This window comes from Pristiophorus japonicus, chromosome 10 (genome assembly GCF_044704955.1).
Source record: "Pristiophorus japonicus isolate sPriJap1 chromosome 10, sPriJap1.hap1, whole genome shotgun sequence".
Lineage (NCBI taxonomy): Eukaryota > Metazoa > Chordata > Chondrichthyes > Pristiophoridae > Pristiophorus > Pristiophorus japonicus.
In genome coordinates, this window is record NC_091986.1 from 35,373,069 (window position 1) to 35,392,670 (window position 19,602).

The 19,602-nt window shown below is 48.2% G+C and overlaps 1 protein-coding gene across 2 annotated transcripts in view; it reads left to right on the top strand.

Moving 5' to 3' along the window:
• The window catches only part of LOC139274964 (protocadherin-9-like), a 621,496-nt gene that overhangs the window by 545,582 nt on the left and 56,312 nt on the right, over positions 1 to 19,602 (top strand). The gene's annotated exons all lie outside the window — the stretch shown is intronic.

Genomic DNA, 19,602 nt, shown 5'->3' on the forward strand with positions numbered 1-19,602 from the left:
ACTTCCACTCTTTGTTGAAGGAGGAATTTCACCTCTGCATCCCCACTAAACACTGGGCACTGTGCTGCAGGTCTAAGTGTGTATTCCTGTCTTATGAACGTTGCCACATTATTTTGATGAGAGAACACGGATAAATGTTTGCGGCTATTTCTATATCTTGGGAAGGGGCAGTGGCTTTTGGAAACCACTTTCCATTTATTGGTACTTTTTTATGCTGACATCATTGATGGTGAGGTTAGTCTCCTTGCACTGTAAGGATTTTTTTATTGTGAATTGGCTTTTGTGACCTCGTCTGTAGCATCGGCTTATGAATATTTCTCAGTGCTGAACATGAATGAAATGTTTACAAATACTTTTTTGGTGCCACTTTCAATTTATTCATGATTAGTAGATACATCATTAGCATTGAATGATCCAATTGGCTGCCTGCCGATTACTAATGCCAAACACGTCTGCACTATCTGAACGTCAATCAAATATCAAAGCAGTCCAATTTTAAAGGAACCATGCCAGTTAAATCGATTTACCGATGCTTGTGTGTGTGGGATGTACATATTACAAGGTGGAATAGGAGAGTTTGCAATTTAATTGTCTTTCGGTCTTGTACTCCTTGGTAGAATCATCACTTCAAGCTCCCTTGATAGCTCAAGGTATAGTTGCCTGAGTCACACGTGCCAGGGAGGTCTCAGGTTTGACTCCTGCCCTGTGCTAAGTTAGCAGATCTCAGTCAGGGAAGCAGGCAGGTGGCTAGCATTGGTTACATTAGGGAAGGGAACATCGGTGAGGGTTCCTGTTCCTTATCACAGTGCACCAGCCACTGTTGGAAGTGTGGGTCTGTGACCACTGGACGAGGGCAACATCGGGCCCAGCAATGATACCCCCCAGAGAGCAATAGACTTCTGACAATGTTGAAGCTCACACATGAATTGGTGAGGTACTGAAAGCCAAATACTACCCACGGAATCATATATCATATTATATAAGATAACGGGGCCGAAATTCAGGTACGCCAGAAACCTGGTGCACCTACGATTTCTTTACTTGTTTTTTCCACTGCATGGGAAGAGGTCACCTCCTGATCGATATTCAGGTCTTTGTCGTTTTTTTTCAACAAGACCGCAAGTCGGTCAAAATGGGGGCAGAAATGCGGTGCTAAGTCCTGGTGAGGGGTGGAAGTTGGGTTAGTACCGAGACTCTGCAACTGTCACGAAGCGGCGGAGCGGTGGTGATGTCAGTGCGCATGTGCATCACCACGTCTCTCCCCTCATTTAAAGGGGAGAGAATCCGCGATTCTCTAGGTTCAGCCACTGGGCCACCAGGGAGGATTTTCGGCTGGGCCAGCAGCCTGGCACCCAAGAAGGCATGCCAGGCTGCCTGTTGGCGGTCCGGTCAAACCTGGGGCAATAATTGGCCGGCCGATCGGGAAGTCGGCCGGCAAAAATAAAATAATGGCGGCTGCGGCAGGGGGCCCTCCCCTTGAAGGGCCGCCACGCTGCACACACACACAACAAGCTGCACCGACAGAAAAAGCTGTCGGGGGCGCCGTGCAGCGGAGCAAAGATTTTTGCAGATAAATTTGGGGCAGAGTGTGCTGGAGGTATGGGACAGCGGCGGTGCGTGCTTTGATGACGTGCTTGCGGCGGTCGGCAGCAGCGGGGGCAAAAGTGGGGACAGGCCGAAAAATCCCCAAAGTGAGTTTGGGTCGTGGCGGCCAGTCGACTGCAATGCGGCGGCCATTCGATTCCGCAGCTTGGCCGCCTCAAAACGGCAGTAATGGGCCTTACCCGGACCCTGAACTTTGGCCCCAACATCTTCAGGAGAGCAAAGTAAGAAGCTAAAGTGTGGAGTGAATATAAAAGAATCTGCAGTGTGAGATTTAGAAGTTGGAGAGGTATCCTAACTCAGGTCAGAGTGGACCAACAATACTCGTGGCCCAGCAACTATTCCGATTTGCTCCAAGTTGCCAAGGGCTGCCAATTTAATGATAATGAGGACACGAATCCCGCCCACTAATCCTATCTATTACTAAGAAAACCAAATTACGTTGAGGAGGGGGGTGAAAGAGGAGCAGAATCCCGAGTTAGGATAAACGAGGGCGGGGTGAGAGAAGTTCCTATTGTTTAGTAACTTTTATGACTGAACTCATTTCATTCTTTGCAGAATGACCTTTAGTTTTTAGAAAATCAAAACAGGTTTATGACATAATCCTCAGCCGAAGATACTTTATTCGAATATTTGATCCTAAAATATCTACAAACATGTTAACACCAAGAAAACATTTTTATTCAGCATTCTTTTTCCACCTGAAGTTTAGCAAAGCATTCCCCATCAAATAATGGGGGTCATTTTAACTGTACCTGTTTGGTGGGTGGGCAGCTAAAATCGCCCAGGTTGCTTACCGATAAGGATCCCAATGTTTGAGATTTGAACTTGCTCCACTGAGGGGGTCATCCTGGGGGGATCTTCTTTATATATGCATGTCGGGTCTTGATGATGTCATTGGGTCCAGATGCTGTAATTGGTTCCTGGTGATGGAATTGGGTCCCAATGATGTCATCATAGGCGGTCCCTCGATTGAGGATGACTTGCTTCCTCATGAGTTCACAGATGTTTCAATGAAGGACCCGATGATCCAGTCCTGAACTCCAGTTGAAGGGGTGGAAGATGCCTTTGCGTGGATTTTTTTAACGTGTGGTGACCGTTGCACATCAGCCACCACATGGGCTTGACCGAGCTAGACCTTTATCCAGTGGCAAGGGTTAACCAGGACGACTGGAGACCTGCTCTGCTGCACGGACCTAATGCGCACATATATTGCAGTGTGGGCTGGCCTGTGCTGCCCTTGGGCCCTTGGCTCTTCTGGGCCGCGTACCCTCATTTGCCGCACCTCTGTCATGATCTCTCGCCGCTCCTCTGCCACAAACATTCGCCGCACCTACGCCACAACTTCTCACCGCTCCTCCGTCACGATCTCTCGCAGCTCCTCCGCCACAAACATTCGCCGCACCTCCGCCACGATCTCTCACCATTCCACCGCCAAGATCTCTCGCCACTGCTCCGCCACAAAAACATTCGCCACACTTCCGCCATGATCTCTCACCGCTCATCCGCCCCGACCTTCCCGCTCCTCCACTGTACCTGGGCCCCACCAATGTTTCTGCCCATGCTCCAAACGGCGATCTGGCTTTTGATGACGTCACCCAGTCGCCCGCTTTGAAGCCATCGCACACTTGTAGCAGCTCGCGCTGGAAGCTGTAATGGCTTCCTTTTTTATCCTGCCGACTTGCGGTGGTGTCCTCTTGCAGGTTGGGGTGGTCCACAATGTTCCAATGATGTAATCGGGTCCTGTCACTGTCACCAGTCCTGGTGATGGCATCGGAACCCGACTACAATTTTAACTGGTGGCCTGAACAGGGAAACCATTCCCGCCGGATGAAAACCACGCGAAGAGGATCCGGGGGCCAAAAGATGGCCCAACAGAATGATTTTTGCTTTTAAAACATTACTTATTTCCATTTGTGGAGCCAAGAGGATCTTGAGTGTGTGGAGTTAAAAACTTCAAAATATAGCAGCTCAGGAGATGGGAATTTCGATGGATATTCTGGTCTTCGTTAAAGTTAACTGGGATGTATGTGATATGTGGCAGCACAATGACTTCAGAAAGAAATAGAGGGTACACTTCAGAGAGAAATAGTTTGTTCACAACAGTCTACCAAGTGGGAGAGACTGCACAGCACGTGTGTGAGTAAGGCTAACCTTGACCTGTTATCTATTTTTGTTTAAACCATTGTTCCCCAATATGTGCTCTGTCTGTAAAATATGTTTAAATTTTGTTGACAGTTTAAGTGAGCCTTTCCTCGTTTTTCAGTCGTGAGGATGTCGAGAGGTTGAACAGTGATGTAATGAAACACTGGGCAAAACTGGTGAAACCAAAAGAGAATTTGCTTATTAAACAAAAGGAAAAAAAATACTTTTATCCCGAAAATAAACAGAGCCCGAAAGGAGCAAGTGCGTTAAACGATAAACGCTCCTATCCTGACCGTTTGAAGGGGGCGGGGCGGGGGGGGGGTGGGGTGCGGAATAAAGGTTCCTGATGGTGGCTCAGTACAGGTACAAATTACTCATGCAAGCAGAGTGTGCGATGTATACCAAGTGACAGGGAGGAGTAATCCGAAACGCTAATTTAAAAGAGTGGGCGCCAGGTTTTTTGCACCAACACACAATCAATACAATCTGACAATATGAGAATTGTTGGGTGAGATTCTGAAAACCAAATGTGGGCTGGAAGCAGTAAGAGGTCTGAGAACTGTGGTTAGCTATTAGCTGGAAGGGTAACAGTGGAGAATTGGAAGGGAAGAGTTGAATCAAATAAATCTCGTGCGCTATTGTAAGATTGTTTGGTCTTTTACTGTTGTTGATTGATTAAACACTTAAGGTTAGAAATTAGTCTCGATGATGATAGCGTAGCAACACTTGACCTGCTTTTTAATATTGCTCTCTACTACTTTAATGGAGATGTTAATTCATTTAAAATATATCATTTAAGGTGTCCATTAAAATAATGAAGAGACGATCTTTATACCAACCATTAAGCATATACCACTGACAGTAATTTCTAGGCTGAAAAGATTCTCACAGTCTTTCTGTTTGACTCGTGCGTGAAGTAAAACCCTAAAGAATTGAAACTGTTTTCTGACTTGCAGTGTACATGTCTTCATCATCTAATAACTTGTACAGAGTCTCTGCAGGTACCTGTAATACATTTGTAACATGATTTGTTTTGATGTAATAAATATGAACTGAGAAAGCCTCAGAGGCTGGAGAAGCACCTGAAGAGGCCTCTGAGATTTTATAAAGCTTTAAGTGCTGGGTGGGGGGAAAAAAAACAAATGTATTTTCTAGTTTGAAAATGTTTTCGAATGCAAGTTTTTAAGTAAAGATCCTGTTGATTGAATTCTTTCACCTTTCCTGAATGCACGCAGTACAATGGCAGTGTGCCATCTGTTCTCAGTGTCTTCTGGGATTGTTCGGTGCTCTGTGTAAGACTTCCTTCCAAGTGGCCCTTGAGACATCCACTTCGTTGGCCATTCTACCTGCTCCTGTGCATTTCTGTCCTGAGAGCTTTGAGCATCAGAGTGTAACTTTGGCTGCACATGGTTGGGATGGGGTGGTGAAAAATGTGCATTTGAACATGCTGACATATATTGAGCAAAAGAATATCACTTGGACTCGCACAATTTTTGGATGAATTATTGATGAGGGATAACACTTGTGGGAAATCAGAAGTGTTTCCAATTTGGCATCAAGTGTCCGCATCAAACTCTCCCAGGTCAGGGTCAAGCTTTGCCAGATGCAGAGTACATTTACACTGTTCCAGCAACATGCCTTAGCCTTAACCCCAGAGGAGTGAACACTACTGCAACACTCTGATTGGTGTCAATTGGTAGCACGCTCCCCTCTGACTCAGATGGTCATGGGTTCGAGTTCCAGTCCAGAGACTTGAGCACAAGATCTAGGCTGATGCTCCCAGCATGGTACTGAGGGAGCGCTGCACTGCCTGAGGTGCCATCGTTCGGATGAGACATTAAATGGAGACCCCGTCTGCCCTCTCAGGTGGATGGAAAAGATCCTGTGGCACTATTTTGAAGAAGAGCAGTGGAGGTATCACCAGTGTGTTCGCCAATATTTATCCTTGAACTATTAAATGATTAAAACTGGTTATCTGGTCATTATCACATGGGTACTTGCTGACGAGAATTAGCCTGCCATGTTGCTGACATTACATCAACGACTAAACTTTAACATATTTTGTTGGCTTGTAAAGCATGAGGTCGTGAAAGGTATTGTGTCCTTGGATGCTTTAATAATGACTACACGAGGCAATGTATTGTACTTGAACTGTAGTGACCTTAGTCCTTTATTTGTTAATGCCAGAGTGAAGATTACACCTGATAGCCTGCCTTTTATACTAGGCCAGGCACACCTGTACAGGTAACCTACAAGTCTCCCATTGCTGTGCCCTCTGGTGGCACACTTTGTGATAGTACCAACAGTAGCCATGTAGGATACATGACATCACTCCCCCCCCCCCCTAAGCCTTTAGTGCAAATCGCCTCTGCATTGACTGTGCTCTGGGCTTAGCTCTATCTGGGCTCTATCTGGTTGACCCTTGGCAGGTCATTTCAATCTTGGGTGAGTGGTTGGTGCAGTAGAGTGCTGGTGGTTGCTGTTTGTGTGTGTCCCTGACCACTCCATTCTCCCCCTCGCCCTCCACATATAGATTATGCCGGAGGCTCATTGCATTCACATTCAAGTTCAGAAAAACAAGTTTGCATTACATTTGTGGTTCTGTTGTGAGACCAGTACGTTAGACTGGTGAGATACATTATCGATGCGGTGACCGGTGCATAAGGACAACCTAGTTCCAAAGCTGCTGGATGGTGACCCTGCAGTCTAGTGGCGGCCCAGTGCTAGCAGTGGGAACCCAGTTGGCTTAAGTTGCTCATGGGGCTGTTGCCGTGGTTCCTAGTGTCGAGCAGGTTCACAGATGCCTGTGACCTCCCTGTCCTTTCTTTGTGCCCTGGGTTGCTGCTGTTCCCTGAGGAGCTGTCGTCTAGCAGTGCATAGGAAACTGCTGACTCGCTAGCCTGGGCATTGTTTGGTTTGGGATCCTGGGTGGTCTCGGTCCCCTTTGGGGGGACTGTAGTGGGTGGCCCTTCGTTTCCGAGTATGGCCTTGGTGGCGATGGGGTCTGGGGGCTGCGCCTTAGCACAGTTTGCTCTTTCAAACTCGTGGCGGTTGGTGCTATCGGGTGCCTGAGAGATGGAGCTGATCAAGGGCAGGGTATCGATAACGGTGCCGCTGCCCTCCTGAGATCATTTGCTCTGCAGCTCGTGTGTATTGGCTGCTTGTGGCCACACTCCATGGTGCATAACTCTGGTTCCGGGGACACAGGCTACATCATTGGGTAGCTCGCTGAACCTGTTGTTCCCAATGGGTGTCTGTCCGCTGCATTGGCTGCGTGCAGTTGAAATCCTACATCGCACAACTTTTCATTACTTCTTGTGGATATTCTGTAGCTCCGATCACAATCGCGCGACCTTTCCTCGCTGGTTGCATGTACACAATTCTGATCATCAATTACACATTTTATATGATCGCGTGACTTTTCCTTGCACATTGCATGTACACAACTCTGATCGTCAGTTACGCATTTTATCTCTAACTTACAGTTGCTATTACATTGCTTGAGTGTGTGGAACTGTCCCTTTTAATTGTAGTGGGTTGCAGGCCTCCTTTAAGAGAGCCTTGCTTTCGTTACTCCAATCCTCTTCTCCGTTTGGTGCCACATGTTGCTTCATCAGCGCTACACCACGTGGTTTGGCCACGGCCATCTTTTTCTTCAAAGCCTCATCTTGTGGTTTGGGCACCAGCTTTCCTCCATCCATGATGTCGACTGCGGTGATACTCTTCTCCCCGGGTTCTGCCACCGAAGCTGGGAAGTCGCGTTTGGATCCGATTTTCTTCCTCCGGAGTCCTGCCACTGGAGCCTGAAAGGTGCGTTAGTATTGTCTCTGCTGGATCATCTCCACGCAGTCGTGCTGAGCGGTCTGTGCCTCGGGTGCTGTGCTGGTCTGCTCTCTGGTGCCGGGTCCACCCTCAAGTGAGGGCTTGCTGTGCCTCCGAACACGGAGGATGTCGATCGCTGGAGGGGTGAAGTCTTCCCACTTCCAAAGGATCTTCTCCATCCATCTTCTGCCGAGCAACGTTGTTCCATCACCTGCAACAATCCACAGCGGTAACGTGTACTACGCCATCATGGAGTACCTTTACATTCGCACTGACAACAATTGGGATAAGTTCATCGATGTAGGTACGCAGCTTTGCCTGAACCGGGACCAACTCGGGTCGTTCAGCTTGATTGTCCCATAGCCTCTCAAAGGCTCCTTGATTCATTTCTGACTGGCTCGCCCCCGTGTCCACTTCCATGAAGACTGGAATGCCATCTATCTCGACTTCCATCCTCTATGGGGAACAACTCGGTGGTGCAGGTAAACATGCTATATACCTCATCGTGGGGCTGAGCTGCCTTTCTGCCTATCGTTTCATAATCCGCGCTAGCTTCAAGGCCATCTGCAGCCTCTTCATCGACACAGTGAATCATATTTCTGTTACACATTCGCTGGAGGTGGCCCTTTGTGCTGCAGCCCTTGCATACATAGTCTTTAAAGCAGTACTGATGGGCCCTGTGATTTCCGCCATAACGCCAGCATGGAGCTACTCGATTAGCCGCCCTCGGCGGACTCTTGAGTTCAGCAACTCGGGGCCTGTTCTCTCTCCCCTGAGACAGTTCGCGTTCTACAACCCAGTCTCTAAAAGGCACTACTCGGTGCACAGTACCTGCCGGGTTTGAGTCCTGAGGGTGAGTCATCTGCATAGAACTACAGGTTGAGGTCATGAATGCCTGGTTCACGGAGATGGCCTTCTGCAGTGTGACTGTGGTATCCGCCGACAGTCGCTTGTGAAGAAGGCCCTCATGGCCGATTCCAATGACAAAAATGTCCCGCAGCCCTTCGTTGAGGTGGTTGCCGAAATCACACGGTGCCGCCAGCCTCCTGAGGTCTGCGGTGTATTTCACGATTTCCTGGCCTTCGGGCCGTCGGTGGGTGTAGAACCGGTGTCTGGCTGTGAGGATGCTCTCCTTGGGCTTGAGTTGCTCCTGGATCAGGGTTACGAGCTGCTCGTACGTCTTGGTCATTGTCTTCGCTGGTGCCAGCAAGTCCCTGACGAGGCCATAGACGTTGGGCCCACAACTGGTTAGCAGGATAGCTCTGCGCTTATCAGCCAGTGCGGCCGGGTCATCTCCTGCCAGGTTGTTTGCTGTGAAGAAATGGTCGAGCCTCTCCACAAAGGCGTCCCAATCATCACCATCGGCGAACTGCTGCAACATACCAAGGATAGCCATTTTCGCATGAAAGTTCTTAATCTCGTTGCCAATTGTTGTGTCCTTGGATGCTCTAATAATGACTCCATGAGGCAATGTGTTGTACTAGAACTGTAGTGACCTTAGCCCTTTACTTGTTAACTCCAGAGTGAGGATCACACCTGGTGGCCTGCCTTTTATACTAGGCCAGGCGCACCTGTACAGGTAACCTACGAGTCTCCCACTGCTGTGCCCTCTGGTGCACACCTTGTGATAGTACCAATAGTAGCCATGTAGGATATATGGCAAAAGGTGTTATATAAATGCAATCTGTATCTCTTTCTTTGAATGCTTCCATTTCTTATACCAACTGTCCTTGTGGCCTCTGAGTGAGATGCTCCATTTTGTGTCAATAAATGATGAACTATGACTGGCTTTTCATTGTGGATTTGTGCACATAAGCTAGATAGTTTCACAACTGCCAAAGCTTATTTTACTTAGAAACCTGACAGCCAGGAAAGAAAATAAACTTTCATACTATCAGTATTGGCTGGTTTCCACCTAGGGTCCCTCAGTTGAAAGCATAATGTACTAACCCACTGCACCACCTTTCGTTTGCCATGTCACATATTTTACTGATGCCTGATATATTTGCAACGGAAGTTTTCTAACCAGCGTGAAGGTTTTACATTTTTTTTTTTAGTTGCTCCTTCCCACAGTAAAATTGACTAATTTTCTACTGACTTCCTCAGAAGCCATTACTTTCAGATTGAAAATTGATTTACTGCACCCTGAGGGAAAGTTGTTAAATTACCCGAGGACATCAGCATATGATTGCTGTGGTCATACTTTCATTCACATGTACGGCTTCTCTTCCTATCCTCGTTTATAGCTCCACAGAGATCATATTAAGTTCAAATCAGGACTATCCTTTTAGTTTCAATCAAGATCATTCAAGTTGAGTGCAGCCTCCGAGGGTTAATGCATGTGACTACGTGGATTGTTTTATCTGATGTATTGCGTTAATTCACGGGCCAAATGCTTTCACTGAGTGTTTCTTTCCTATAGGGAAGGGCATGAGATTTTCACCCAGGTGCTGACAATATGCTGATGCAGGCCAGCCCAAGAAGTAGGAGGTTTTAATTCACACTATGAATCATGCATGGCAAAGAGTATATTACACTGAGGAAGATAGTCATTTAGGGCCTTGTGACATCTTAGCATAGGTCACATGGAGCCCTTGAATCCCGGGTTCTGAAACCAGGCAACTCAGTCTAATTTGGGCTTCTATTTACTGCTTTGTCCTGTTGAAATGGGCCTGGAGTAGGATCGGTAAGGCTCCAGAATGGTCCTGGAATCTCCAGGAATTCAGGATTCATCTCCAGGACACTGCTGCGAGCATAACCCGGGAGAAAAGTCACTGGGGCATTAAAAAAACAGGGGGAGGGGGGAGCAAAAGCCTCTGGCCCCATTGGGGACAGTAAACTTCCGAGGCTGGGACTTTTATCGACCAACCCGGAAGTCCTGTCCCTGACGCAGGATTGGGCTGTATGCCCCTCAAAGGAAGCGGAGCGCTGTCTCCAGCACTCCACTTCCTTGGCGGGGTGCTCCCGGGGCAGCAGCACGGCATGGAGTCCAGGGCCACGTATAACGGCCTTCCCCTTCCATTAAAGGGGAGGGCCGCTGCACAATCCACAGGCCATTTGGTGGCCAGCCAGTGGGCCACCAGGGACGCAATTGGCTGGGAAAACAGCCTGGCACCCAAAGCGGCATGCAGGGCTGCACGATGGCGGCGCAGTCGAGGCGAGGGCCACCATTGTCAGACTGAGGCAAGAGTCTGCTGCCAAATTAAACTGGCAGCTCGGGGTGCGAAAGGCTTCCCCTTTAAGGGGCCCCCCAGTGGCAGATGTCCACCAGCTTCATGACCCGTGGGTAATTTCCCCCATGGGGCTTTATTAGGTTGGCGTGGGGCAGTAAGGGGTCGGTGCACACGGCAATGATATTATCGCCGGTTGTGCGCCGGGCACTAATTGCGGAGCGCAGTGGTGCCGGGACAGTGCCCCCAAACCTCCACGGGGCAATTTCCCCGGTGATGCTACCGCCCCCTCTCCCCCGGGCGAAACCGCCATTGTGCCCCATTAGCGCCCCGTGGAGGCGCTAACACAGCTATATAAAAGAGGGATAATTTTTGCAATAAAGTGTTTATTTTTAATTTCCCTTAAACAGTTTAGTTTATTACTTATAATAATATTGGAGCTGGAAAAAACCTCTAATATTATTAAATGGGGTGTTTGTTCATGTCACTTCATGTCAAGGAACTTGCACACACAGATGAGACATGGAATAATTCCTATTTTGTTTCCGAGTTCCCCTAGTCAACACTAGTTTGACAGGGAGGGACGGTTGGAGGGGAGAGGATATGTGATCAGTTATCCAGACATACGTCCATTCTGAGGTGGCAACTCCGGCCTGGAGGTTTGGTTATTCTTAGTTTGGTTGCTGCATTGGTGGAAGAATTGTTAAACCATGACCTGTTACAGTGCATTCACACTCTTCAAGGTTTAAGAGGGTGATAAACCAAAACCCTGTTGGCACTGACACTTGAATGTAACTCGGGCGCGAAAGCTCAAACTGACTCCAAAGTGTAGTGGTATGAGACTCCCTCCTCCGCTTTGTTTTGGTGTCGGGACAGGCTCCGAAACCAGATTCAGATGGCATCTACATGATAGGGCCAATACTGCGACACAATGTTTGGAGCCTGAGCGCACTCTGGCAGCACGTACAGTCCGCGGAATCAATAAGATAGGCCTCAATGCACTCGTTGTTGAACTTTTGACTTTGTGGCCTAAAAAAATACTTTAGAACTTCGAGACTGATGCACTCATAATAAAGGATGAAACAGAATACTGTGAATAATGAGCAAGTGTGACCTTCGCTCCTTTAATAAGACTCCAGAGTGCAGGTACCTCGTGGGTGGCCTGCTTATATAGAGTGCTCCCAAGGGATGCTATGATCCCTTGGGACTCCAGCAGGTAGGCCCTCTGGTGGTAGTGTGATACAGGTTGCAAGGGGTTAAATACATAACATCACTCCCTCGTAAAGTCAATAGTACACTTACTTACAGGGTGAGACGATCTTGGGCTTTTCGCTCCCTTGTTGATCGTCTTGGTACAAATGCGGGTATGGGTGGGTTAGTCAGTTCTTCACTGGGCTGCTGGGCAGCCGGCCTTGCTGGGATGTTGAGTTCGGCTTTGTGACCAACCATGATGTCGGTTGCCACTTGTGTGTGTGTGTGTGTTGGAAGGTCAAAGTTGGTGGTGTCTTCTTCGGGTTGTTCGTAGCTGTTGGTGAACCGCAATTTCATTTGGTCCAAATGTTAGCCCATTGGCCAATTTGACCTGAAACACCCTACTCCCCTCTTTGGCTGACCGTGCCAGCGAGCCATTTGGGATCATGTCCATAATTGAGTAAAAACACAGGGTCATTGACCTCAATATCACATGACAAATTTCCGCGGTCATGGTACATACTTTGTTGATGCCGCCTACCCTCCACATGATCATGGAGATCAGGGTGGACAAGAGAGAGCCTTGCTTTGAGCGCTCTTTTCATGAGCAGCTCGGCTGGGGGAATCCCGGTGAGTGAGTGGGGTCTGGTACGGTAGCAGCACTCGGGACAGTCGGATCTGCAGGGAGCCTTCCGACATGCATTTCAAGCTTTTCTTGATGGTCTGAACTGCCCATTCTGCCTGGCCATTGGATGTGGGCTTGAATGGGGCAGATGTGACGTGCTTGATTCCATTGCGGGCCATGAATTCCTTAAATTAAACATTGGTGAAACACAGCCCTTTGACTAGGGCATCAAGCAGGCCGTGTGTGGCAAACATGACTTGTAGGCTTTCAATGGTGGCCATGGATGTGCTTTCAGACATTATCGCACATTCAATCCATTTTGAGTAAGCATCCATGACAACCAAGAACATTTTGCCTAGAAATGGGCCCGCATAGTCCACGTGGATCCTCGACCACAGTTTGGAGGGCCACAACCACAAACTTAGTGGTGCCTCTCTGGGTGCATTGCTCAGCTGAGAGCAAGTGTTGCAGTGGCATATGCATGACTCTAAATCTGAGTCGATGCCGGGCCACCACATCGGGATCTGGCTATGGCTTTCATCATTACAATGCCTGGGTGGGTGCTGTGCAGTTCACAAATGAACATATCTCTGCCTTTCTTGGGCAAGACTATGTGATTACCCCACAACTGATAGTCCGCCTGCAGGGACATTTCGTCTTTGCGCCTGTGGAACGACTTAATAGCCTCCTGCATCTCCGCTGGAACGCTGGACCAGCTCCCATGGAGGACACAGTTTTTTTTTACCAAGGACAGTAAAGGATCTTGGCTGATCCAGGTCCTGATCTGATGAGCTAGAGGATTCTTCATGAGGCCATAGGTTGTTGCTCCACAGACAGTAATGAGGAACGGCCTTTGTTTGGCAGCATTCTCGTCCCCTTCCAGCTCGTTGGCCACAAAGTATTGGTCAAATCTCTCCATGAAGGCCTTCCAATCGTCCCCTTCTGAGAATTCTCCAGGATACCTACTGTTCTTTGCATTTTCGCGTGGTTATTCGTTACCTCGTCGCCAATTGATACACTCATAATAATGGATGAAACTAAATACTGTGAACAATGAGCAAGTGTGATCTTAGCTCCTTTAATAAAACTCCAGAGTGCAGGTACCTCATGGGTGGCCTGCTTATATACAATGCTCCCAAGGGATGCTGGGATCCCTTGGGCCTCCAACAGGTTGGCCCTCTGGTGTTAGTGTGATACGGGTTGCAAGGGGTTAAATACAAAACAGAGACCATGCTTTGTACATTTAAAGAAAGAAGTTGTGGTTAAATACTGAGAAATGAAGACCTCTGCTTGCAGTGTGCCTTAAACTGTGATGTCAAACTGAATAACTCATACTGGTTGACTCATTCTGCAAAATTATGGGCTTTCATTTTACCGAATGTTAAAGAGACTATTGTAGGACAGGCCCGTGCCATTTACAGCTACCATTGTGCTATCCGTCAGCTACAACAACAACAACTTGTATTTATATAGTGCCTTTAACATAGTGAAAGCTCCAAAGGCGCTTCACGAGTATTATAAGATATAAAATTTGACACCGAGCTGCATAAGTCGAAATTACTGCAGGTGACCAAAAGCTTGGTCAAAGCGATATGTTTTAAGGAGCATCTTGAAGGAGGACAGAGGGGTAGAAAGATGGAGAGGTTTAGGCAGGGAGTTACAAAGCTTGGGGCCTAGACAACAGAAGGCACGGCCACCAATGGTTGAGCGATTTATAATGAGGGATGCTCAAGAGGGCAGAATTAGAGAAGCGCAGACATCTCGGGGAGTTATGAGGCTGGAGGAGATTTCAGAGATAGGGAGGGGCGAGGCTATGGAGGGAATTGAAAACAACGATGAGAATTTTGAAATCGAGGTGTTGCTTAACCAGATGCCAATGTAGGTCAATGAGCACAGGGGTGATTGGGACTTCGTGCGAGTTCGGACATGGGCAGCCGAATTTGAATCATCTCTAGTTGCGTAGGGTAGAATGTGGGAGGCCAGGCAGGAGTGCATTGGAATAGACAAGTCTAGAGGTAATAAAGGCAATGTACCAGTAGAAATGGTGTTTGTGTTCATGCTTCAGACCTCACTTAATGTCAAAGAATTTGGATTGCATTGCATACACAGATGAGTAGATATGGAATCATTCTTCCTCCACAGGCAATGTTCTCAGAACCAGTCATTGGACACTAAATAAAAGAAAGAAAGAGTTGCTTTTATTCAGCGCCTTTCACATCCACCAGACGTCTCAAAACGCTTTACAGTCAATGAAGCACTTTTGAAGTGTAGTCACTGTTGTAATGTAGGAAATATGAGGTCAATTATGCAAAACCCCCCCGCCGCCATGAGCGCACAAGTTGTCGAGATTTTTGTTTTCATTGGGGTGCATGGAAAAGCATTTGGCAAACCTTTACTGTCTGTGTGGAAAGGGAGAAGCTTTGCAGCTTCAGCACAGTTGCATTGCACGCAAGGATTTTGCCATGATTTATTGATCATGTTGTGCGTTTGTTAACAAATGAAAGCAGGCTTGTCAAACAAACATTTTGAAACAGATTCCATGCCATCATTAAGGTGAATCCATGAATTGTTTCTGAAGTTACTTAAGTTAATTGTCTGAATTTGAGTGGCCTGTTCCGCCATTCAAATAGATCATGGCTGCTCTGTATCACAACTTCATTTCCCCGCCTTGGTTCCGTAACCCTTAATACCCCTGCCTAACATAGATCTATCAATCTCAGTATCGAAATTATCAATTGACCCCCGAGCCTCATCAGCTTTTTGGGGGAGAGAGTTCCTGATTTGCACTACTCTGTGTGTGAAAGGAAGAAGATTACCGGTTATGAGGGGGTTGGGGGAGTAGGTGAGCAGCTGAATGGGATTAAACCAGATGATTCAAGTGAAGAGACATAGTGGTATGATTTGAAGGGTCGAATAAGAACATAAGAAATAGGAGCAGGAGCAGGCCATTCGGCCCCTCGAGCCTGCTACGCCATTCACTAAAATCGTGGATGATCTGATCTTGGCCTCAACTCCACTTTCCTGCCTATTCCCCATAACCCTTGACTCCCCTGTTGGCCTGTTTCTGTGCTGAAACATTCTTTAATTCGACGCCTGCTTTTTTCCAAAATGCAGTGTCCCTTTAACACACAATCCTTGGCCACAGAAGGCACGACCAGGAATGGTTGAGAAATTATAATCAGGGATGCTCAAGAGGGCAGAATCAGAGGAGTGCAGACATCTCGGTGGGGCTGTGGGACTGGAGGAGATTACAGAAATAGGGAGGGGCGAGGCCATGGAGGGATTTGAAAACAAGGATCAGAATTTTGAAATCGAGGTGTTGCTTAACCGGGAGCCAACGTAGGTCAGCGAGCACAGGGGTGCTGGGTGAGCGGGACTTGGTGCGAGTTTGGACACGGGCAGCCAAGTTTAGTCGCTCAACATTTGAAAGAAAGCACAATGAAACAAAACCACCTAAAGAATATTTTTTTCTCTCAAAAGAAGGGGGGGAAATAGGAACCTTGTTACATTCATTTGAAAAAAAAGTGTGTAATTGACCCACAAGGGGTTAAAGCATGGTGCTTGCAGCTGTATATGACTTGTCCACAGGCATTTCCCTCCCAGTGTCGTTCCCTCCTGTAAAGAGCTGAGCAGGTATTGGCATCCCATCTGCACTCTATTCCCCAACGTCTTATAATCACTTTCATATTTCTTTATGAAAATTTCTGTGAGTGAGTTACTCTATTTGATGGGTTATTTGTGACTGCAGCTTGGCAAAGTCTTTCATGTAGGCTGAGCAGTTGGCTCGCTGCATTAATAATCTTAATGGAATTCCTTTGTCCTGCTGCAGAGAAGTCTTTGAATTTCAGTTCCCAGTTTTTTCAACTCCTTTAAAGTGTGTTAACTGTGTGAATTTGTTCCAGTTAGGGAAATATTTTGCTTTGAATGCTTGTCTTTTATTTAACATGACAAGATTAACTCAGGGCCTCTGTGTTGTTGCTGAACTATGCAAATCCTAACAACCGTCTCATTCAGTGAGTTCTCTACACCATTCCCCCCACCCCACCCCTATTCCTGTCCTGTATTGAACTAGAATGGTTTTTAATTCAACAATTCATTCCCAATGCACTTGAAAAGTTCTGTACATCAAAAAATAACCCTTTCTCCCACTCCTTCCCACCAAATTAAAATGATTATGCTTTCTATTAAGCTGTTCCTCACACACTATACTGCACGAACAAAGTGCTGAACATCCTGGAACACCATGCACTACATCGGAGCAGGCCACTGTTTATGGATGCATTTAAATGTACTGTTAAAATGGCCACACCTTGTCTCTGATAAACCACACCCTGATGTTTCTCTGGAATGTTCTTACTGACTTCGCAAATTGTAACTCGATCCACTTTGACTTCCAGAAGCCACAGAGAATAGATCTCCCCAGAAGCTTCCAAGTGCCAGCCTAAGTCCCTTACCCAAGCACAAGTGCATCCCTCCCCCAGCCTAAGTCCCTTACCCCAGCACAAGTGCATCCCTTCCCCAGCCTAAGTCCCTTACTCCAGCGCAAGTGCATCCCTTCCCCAAGCCTAAGTCCCTTACCCCAGCACAACTGCATCCCTTCCCCAGCCTAAGTCCCTTACTCCAGCGCAAGTGCATCCCTTCCCCAGCCTAAGTCCCTTACTCCAGCGCAAGTGCATCCCTTCCCCAGCCTAAGTCCCTTACCCCAGCACAAGTGCATCCCTTCCCCAGCCTAAGTCCCTTACTCCAGCGCAAGTGCATCCCTTCCCCAAGCCTAAGTCCCTTCCCCAAGCACAAGTGCATCCCTCCCCCAGCCTAAGTCCCTTACCCGAGCACAAGTGCATGACCGTGACCCCCTGCGACCGCACCCCCCCCCCCCCCCACCCCCGGCCATAGATGGGACATTGTGTGTGGATTGTTAGCAGGTTTATTGGGTATGAAGTGTCAGTGTCATGACTGCTGGATTTCCTTCACGCCAACAATCTCGGGTGCGGATGTAAAGAGGGTGAAAGAACGTGATTTGTCTTCCTTGAGTTCCCTTTCCCCCCCCCCACCCGTCTCTCTCTCTAGCCCCCCCTCCCAACCATGCTCCCCAAACGCCCCCCCCCCTCAACCAGGCACTCTCTCTCTCTCCCCCCATCCCAAACAGGCTCTCTTCCCTTCCCCTGCCCCCAGGTCCAGCGGAGAGCTTGGAGCCCTGAACGGAGCTCACGGTCCAGCGGGGAGCTTGGAACCCAGCAGCGAGCTTGGAGCCCAGCACGGAGCTCAGGTCCAGGGGGGAGCCTGGGACTCGGGGCCGAGCGGGGAGCTCGGGGCTCGGGTCGGGGCCACTTAGGTTGGGGCTGCTAAAACACTGGGGAAATAGGAGCTCCAGAAACAGAGAAATTAGCTGCAGAAATGGGAATTATTTCCAGAATCAGGGGAATTATCTCATGGCTCAGGGGTGCTTGGTTGGGGGCTCAGCGGGCAACATGGTCGGAATGATTCAGGATCAGGGCCACACTTCCGCTTTGGGCGGGAGGATCGGGGGCGGGGACTCCACAGCAAAAGTACAGTACAAATAGTCACTTCGACTGTTTATAGGGCAAACCATTCTGAAGAATATGGTCTATTCTAATCCTGGGTTATTCAAACATTCCTCCAAAGGCCAGTGCTATGGATCTATTTAATCAGATTAGATAGCTTTGAAGCTGATTACAAATGTATCCACACAGTGAAGTGTCCCCCGCAACACATCTTGGTTTTGTCCTTTTACATTTCCTTGATGTTTGCCTTCATGCAAATTCTGCTCCTGCTGAGAATCATTCAGATCCAGGATACATGATAACCTATATGATTTTAACATGGGGTTCATTGGTTCTAGCTCATGGCAATACAATTGAAGTATAGACCAACATGCGTTTGCCTACCAATTATTTATATATGGATAGTTGGTCGATTTCTGTATGATCTACCATTCCAAAATCATCATAGGCAGTCTCTCGGAATCGAGGAAGACTTGCTTCCACTCTTAGCATGAGTTCTTAGGTGGCTGTACAGTCCGATACGAGAACCACAGTCTCTGTCCCAGGTGGGACAGATAGTCGTTGAGGGAAAGGGTGAGCAGGGAGCCTGGTTTGCCACACACTCCTTCCACTGCCTGCACTTGATTTCCTCATGCTCTCGGCGACGATACTCGAGGAGCTCAGTGCCTCCCCGATGCACTTCCTCCACTTAAGGCGGTCTATGGCCAGGGACTCCCAGGTGTCAGTGGGGATGTTGCACTTTATCAGGGAGGCTATGAGGGTGTCCTTATAACGTTTCCTCTGCCCGCCTTTGGCTCATTTTCCGTGGACGACTTCCGAGTAGAGCGCTTGCTTTGGGAACTTCGTATCTGGTATGCGAACGATGTGGCCTGCCCAGCGGAGCTGATCAAATGTGGTCAGTGCTTCAATGCTGGGGGTGTTGGCCTGGACGAGGACGCACGTGTTTGTGTGTCGGTCCTCCCGGGGATTTGCAGGATCTTGCGGAGACATCGCTGGTGGTATTTCTCCAGCGACTTGAGGTGTCTACTGTACATGGTCCCCGTCTCTGAGCCATACAGGAGGGCGGGTATTACTACGGCCCTGTAGACCATGAGCTTGGTGACAGTTTTGAGGGACTGGTCTTCAAACACTCTTTTCCTCAGGCGGCCGAAGGCTGCACTGGTACACTGAGGAGGTGTTGAATCTTGTCGTCAATGCCTGCTCTTGTTGATAGGAGGTTCCCGAGATAGGGGAAGTGGTCCAGGGCCACACCGTGGATCTTGATGTTTGGGGGGCAGTGCTGTGCGGCGAGGACAGGCTGGTGGAGGACCTTTGTCTTACTAATGTTTAGTGTAAGGCCCATGCTTTCATACGCCTTGGTAAATATGTCGACTATGTCCTGGAGTTCAGTCTCTGTATGCACACAGACACAGGCATCGTCCGCATATTGTAGCTCGACGATAGAGGTTGGAGTGGTCTTGGACCTGGCCTGGAGTTCTATGTCACGTTGCATGCTGTCAGCAGGATGTTGGAGCAACCACCAGTG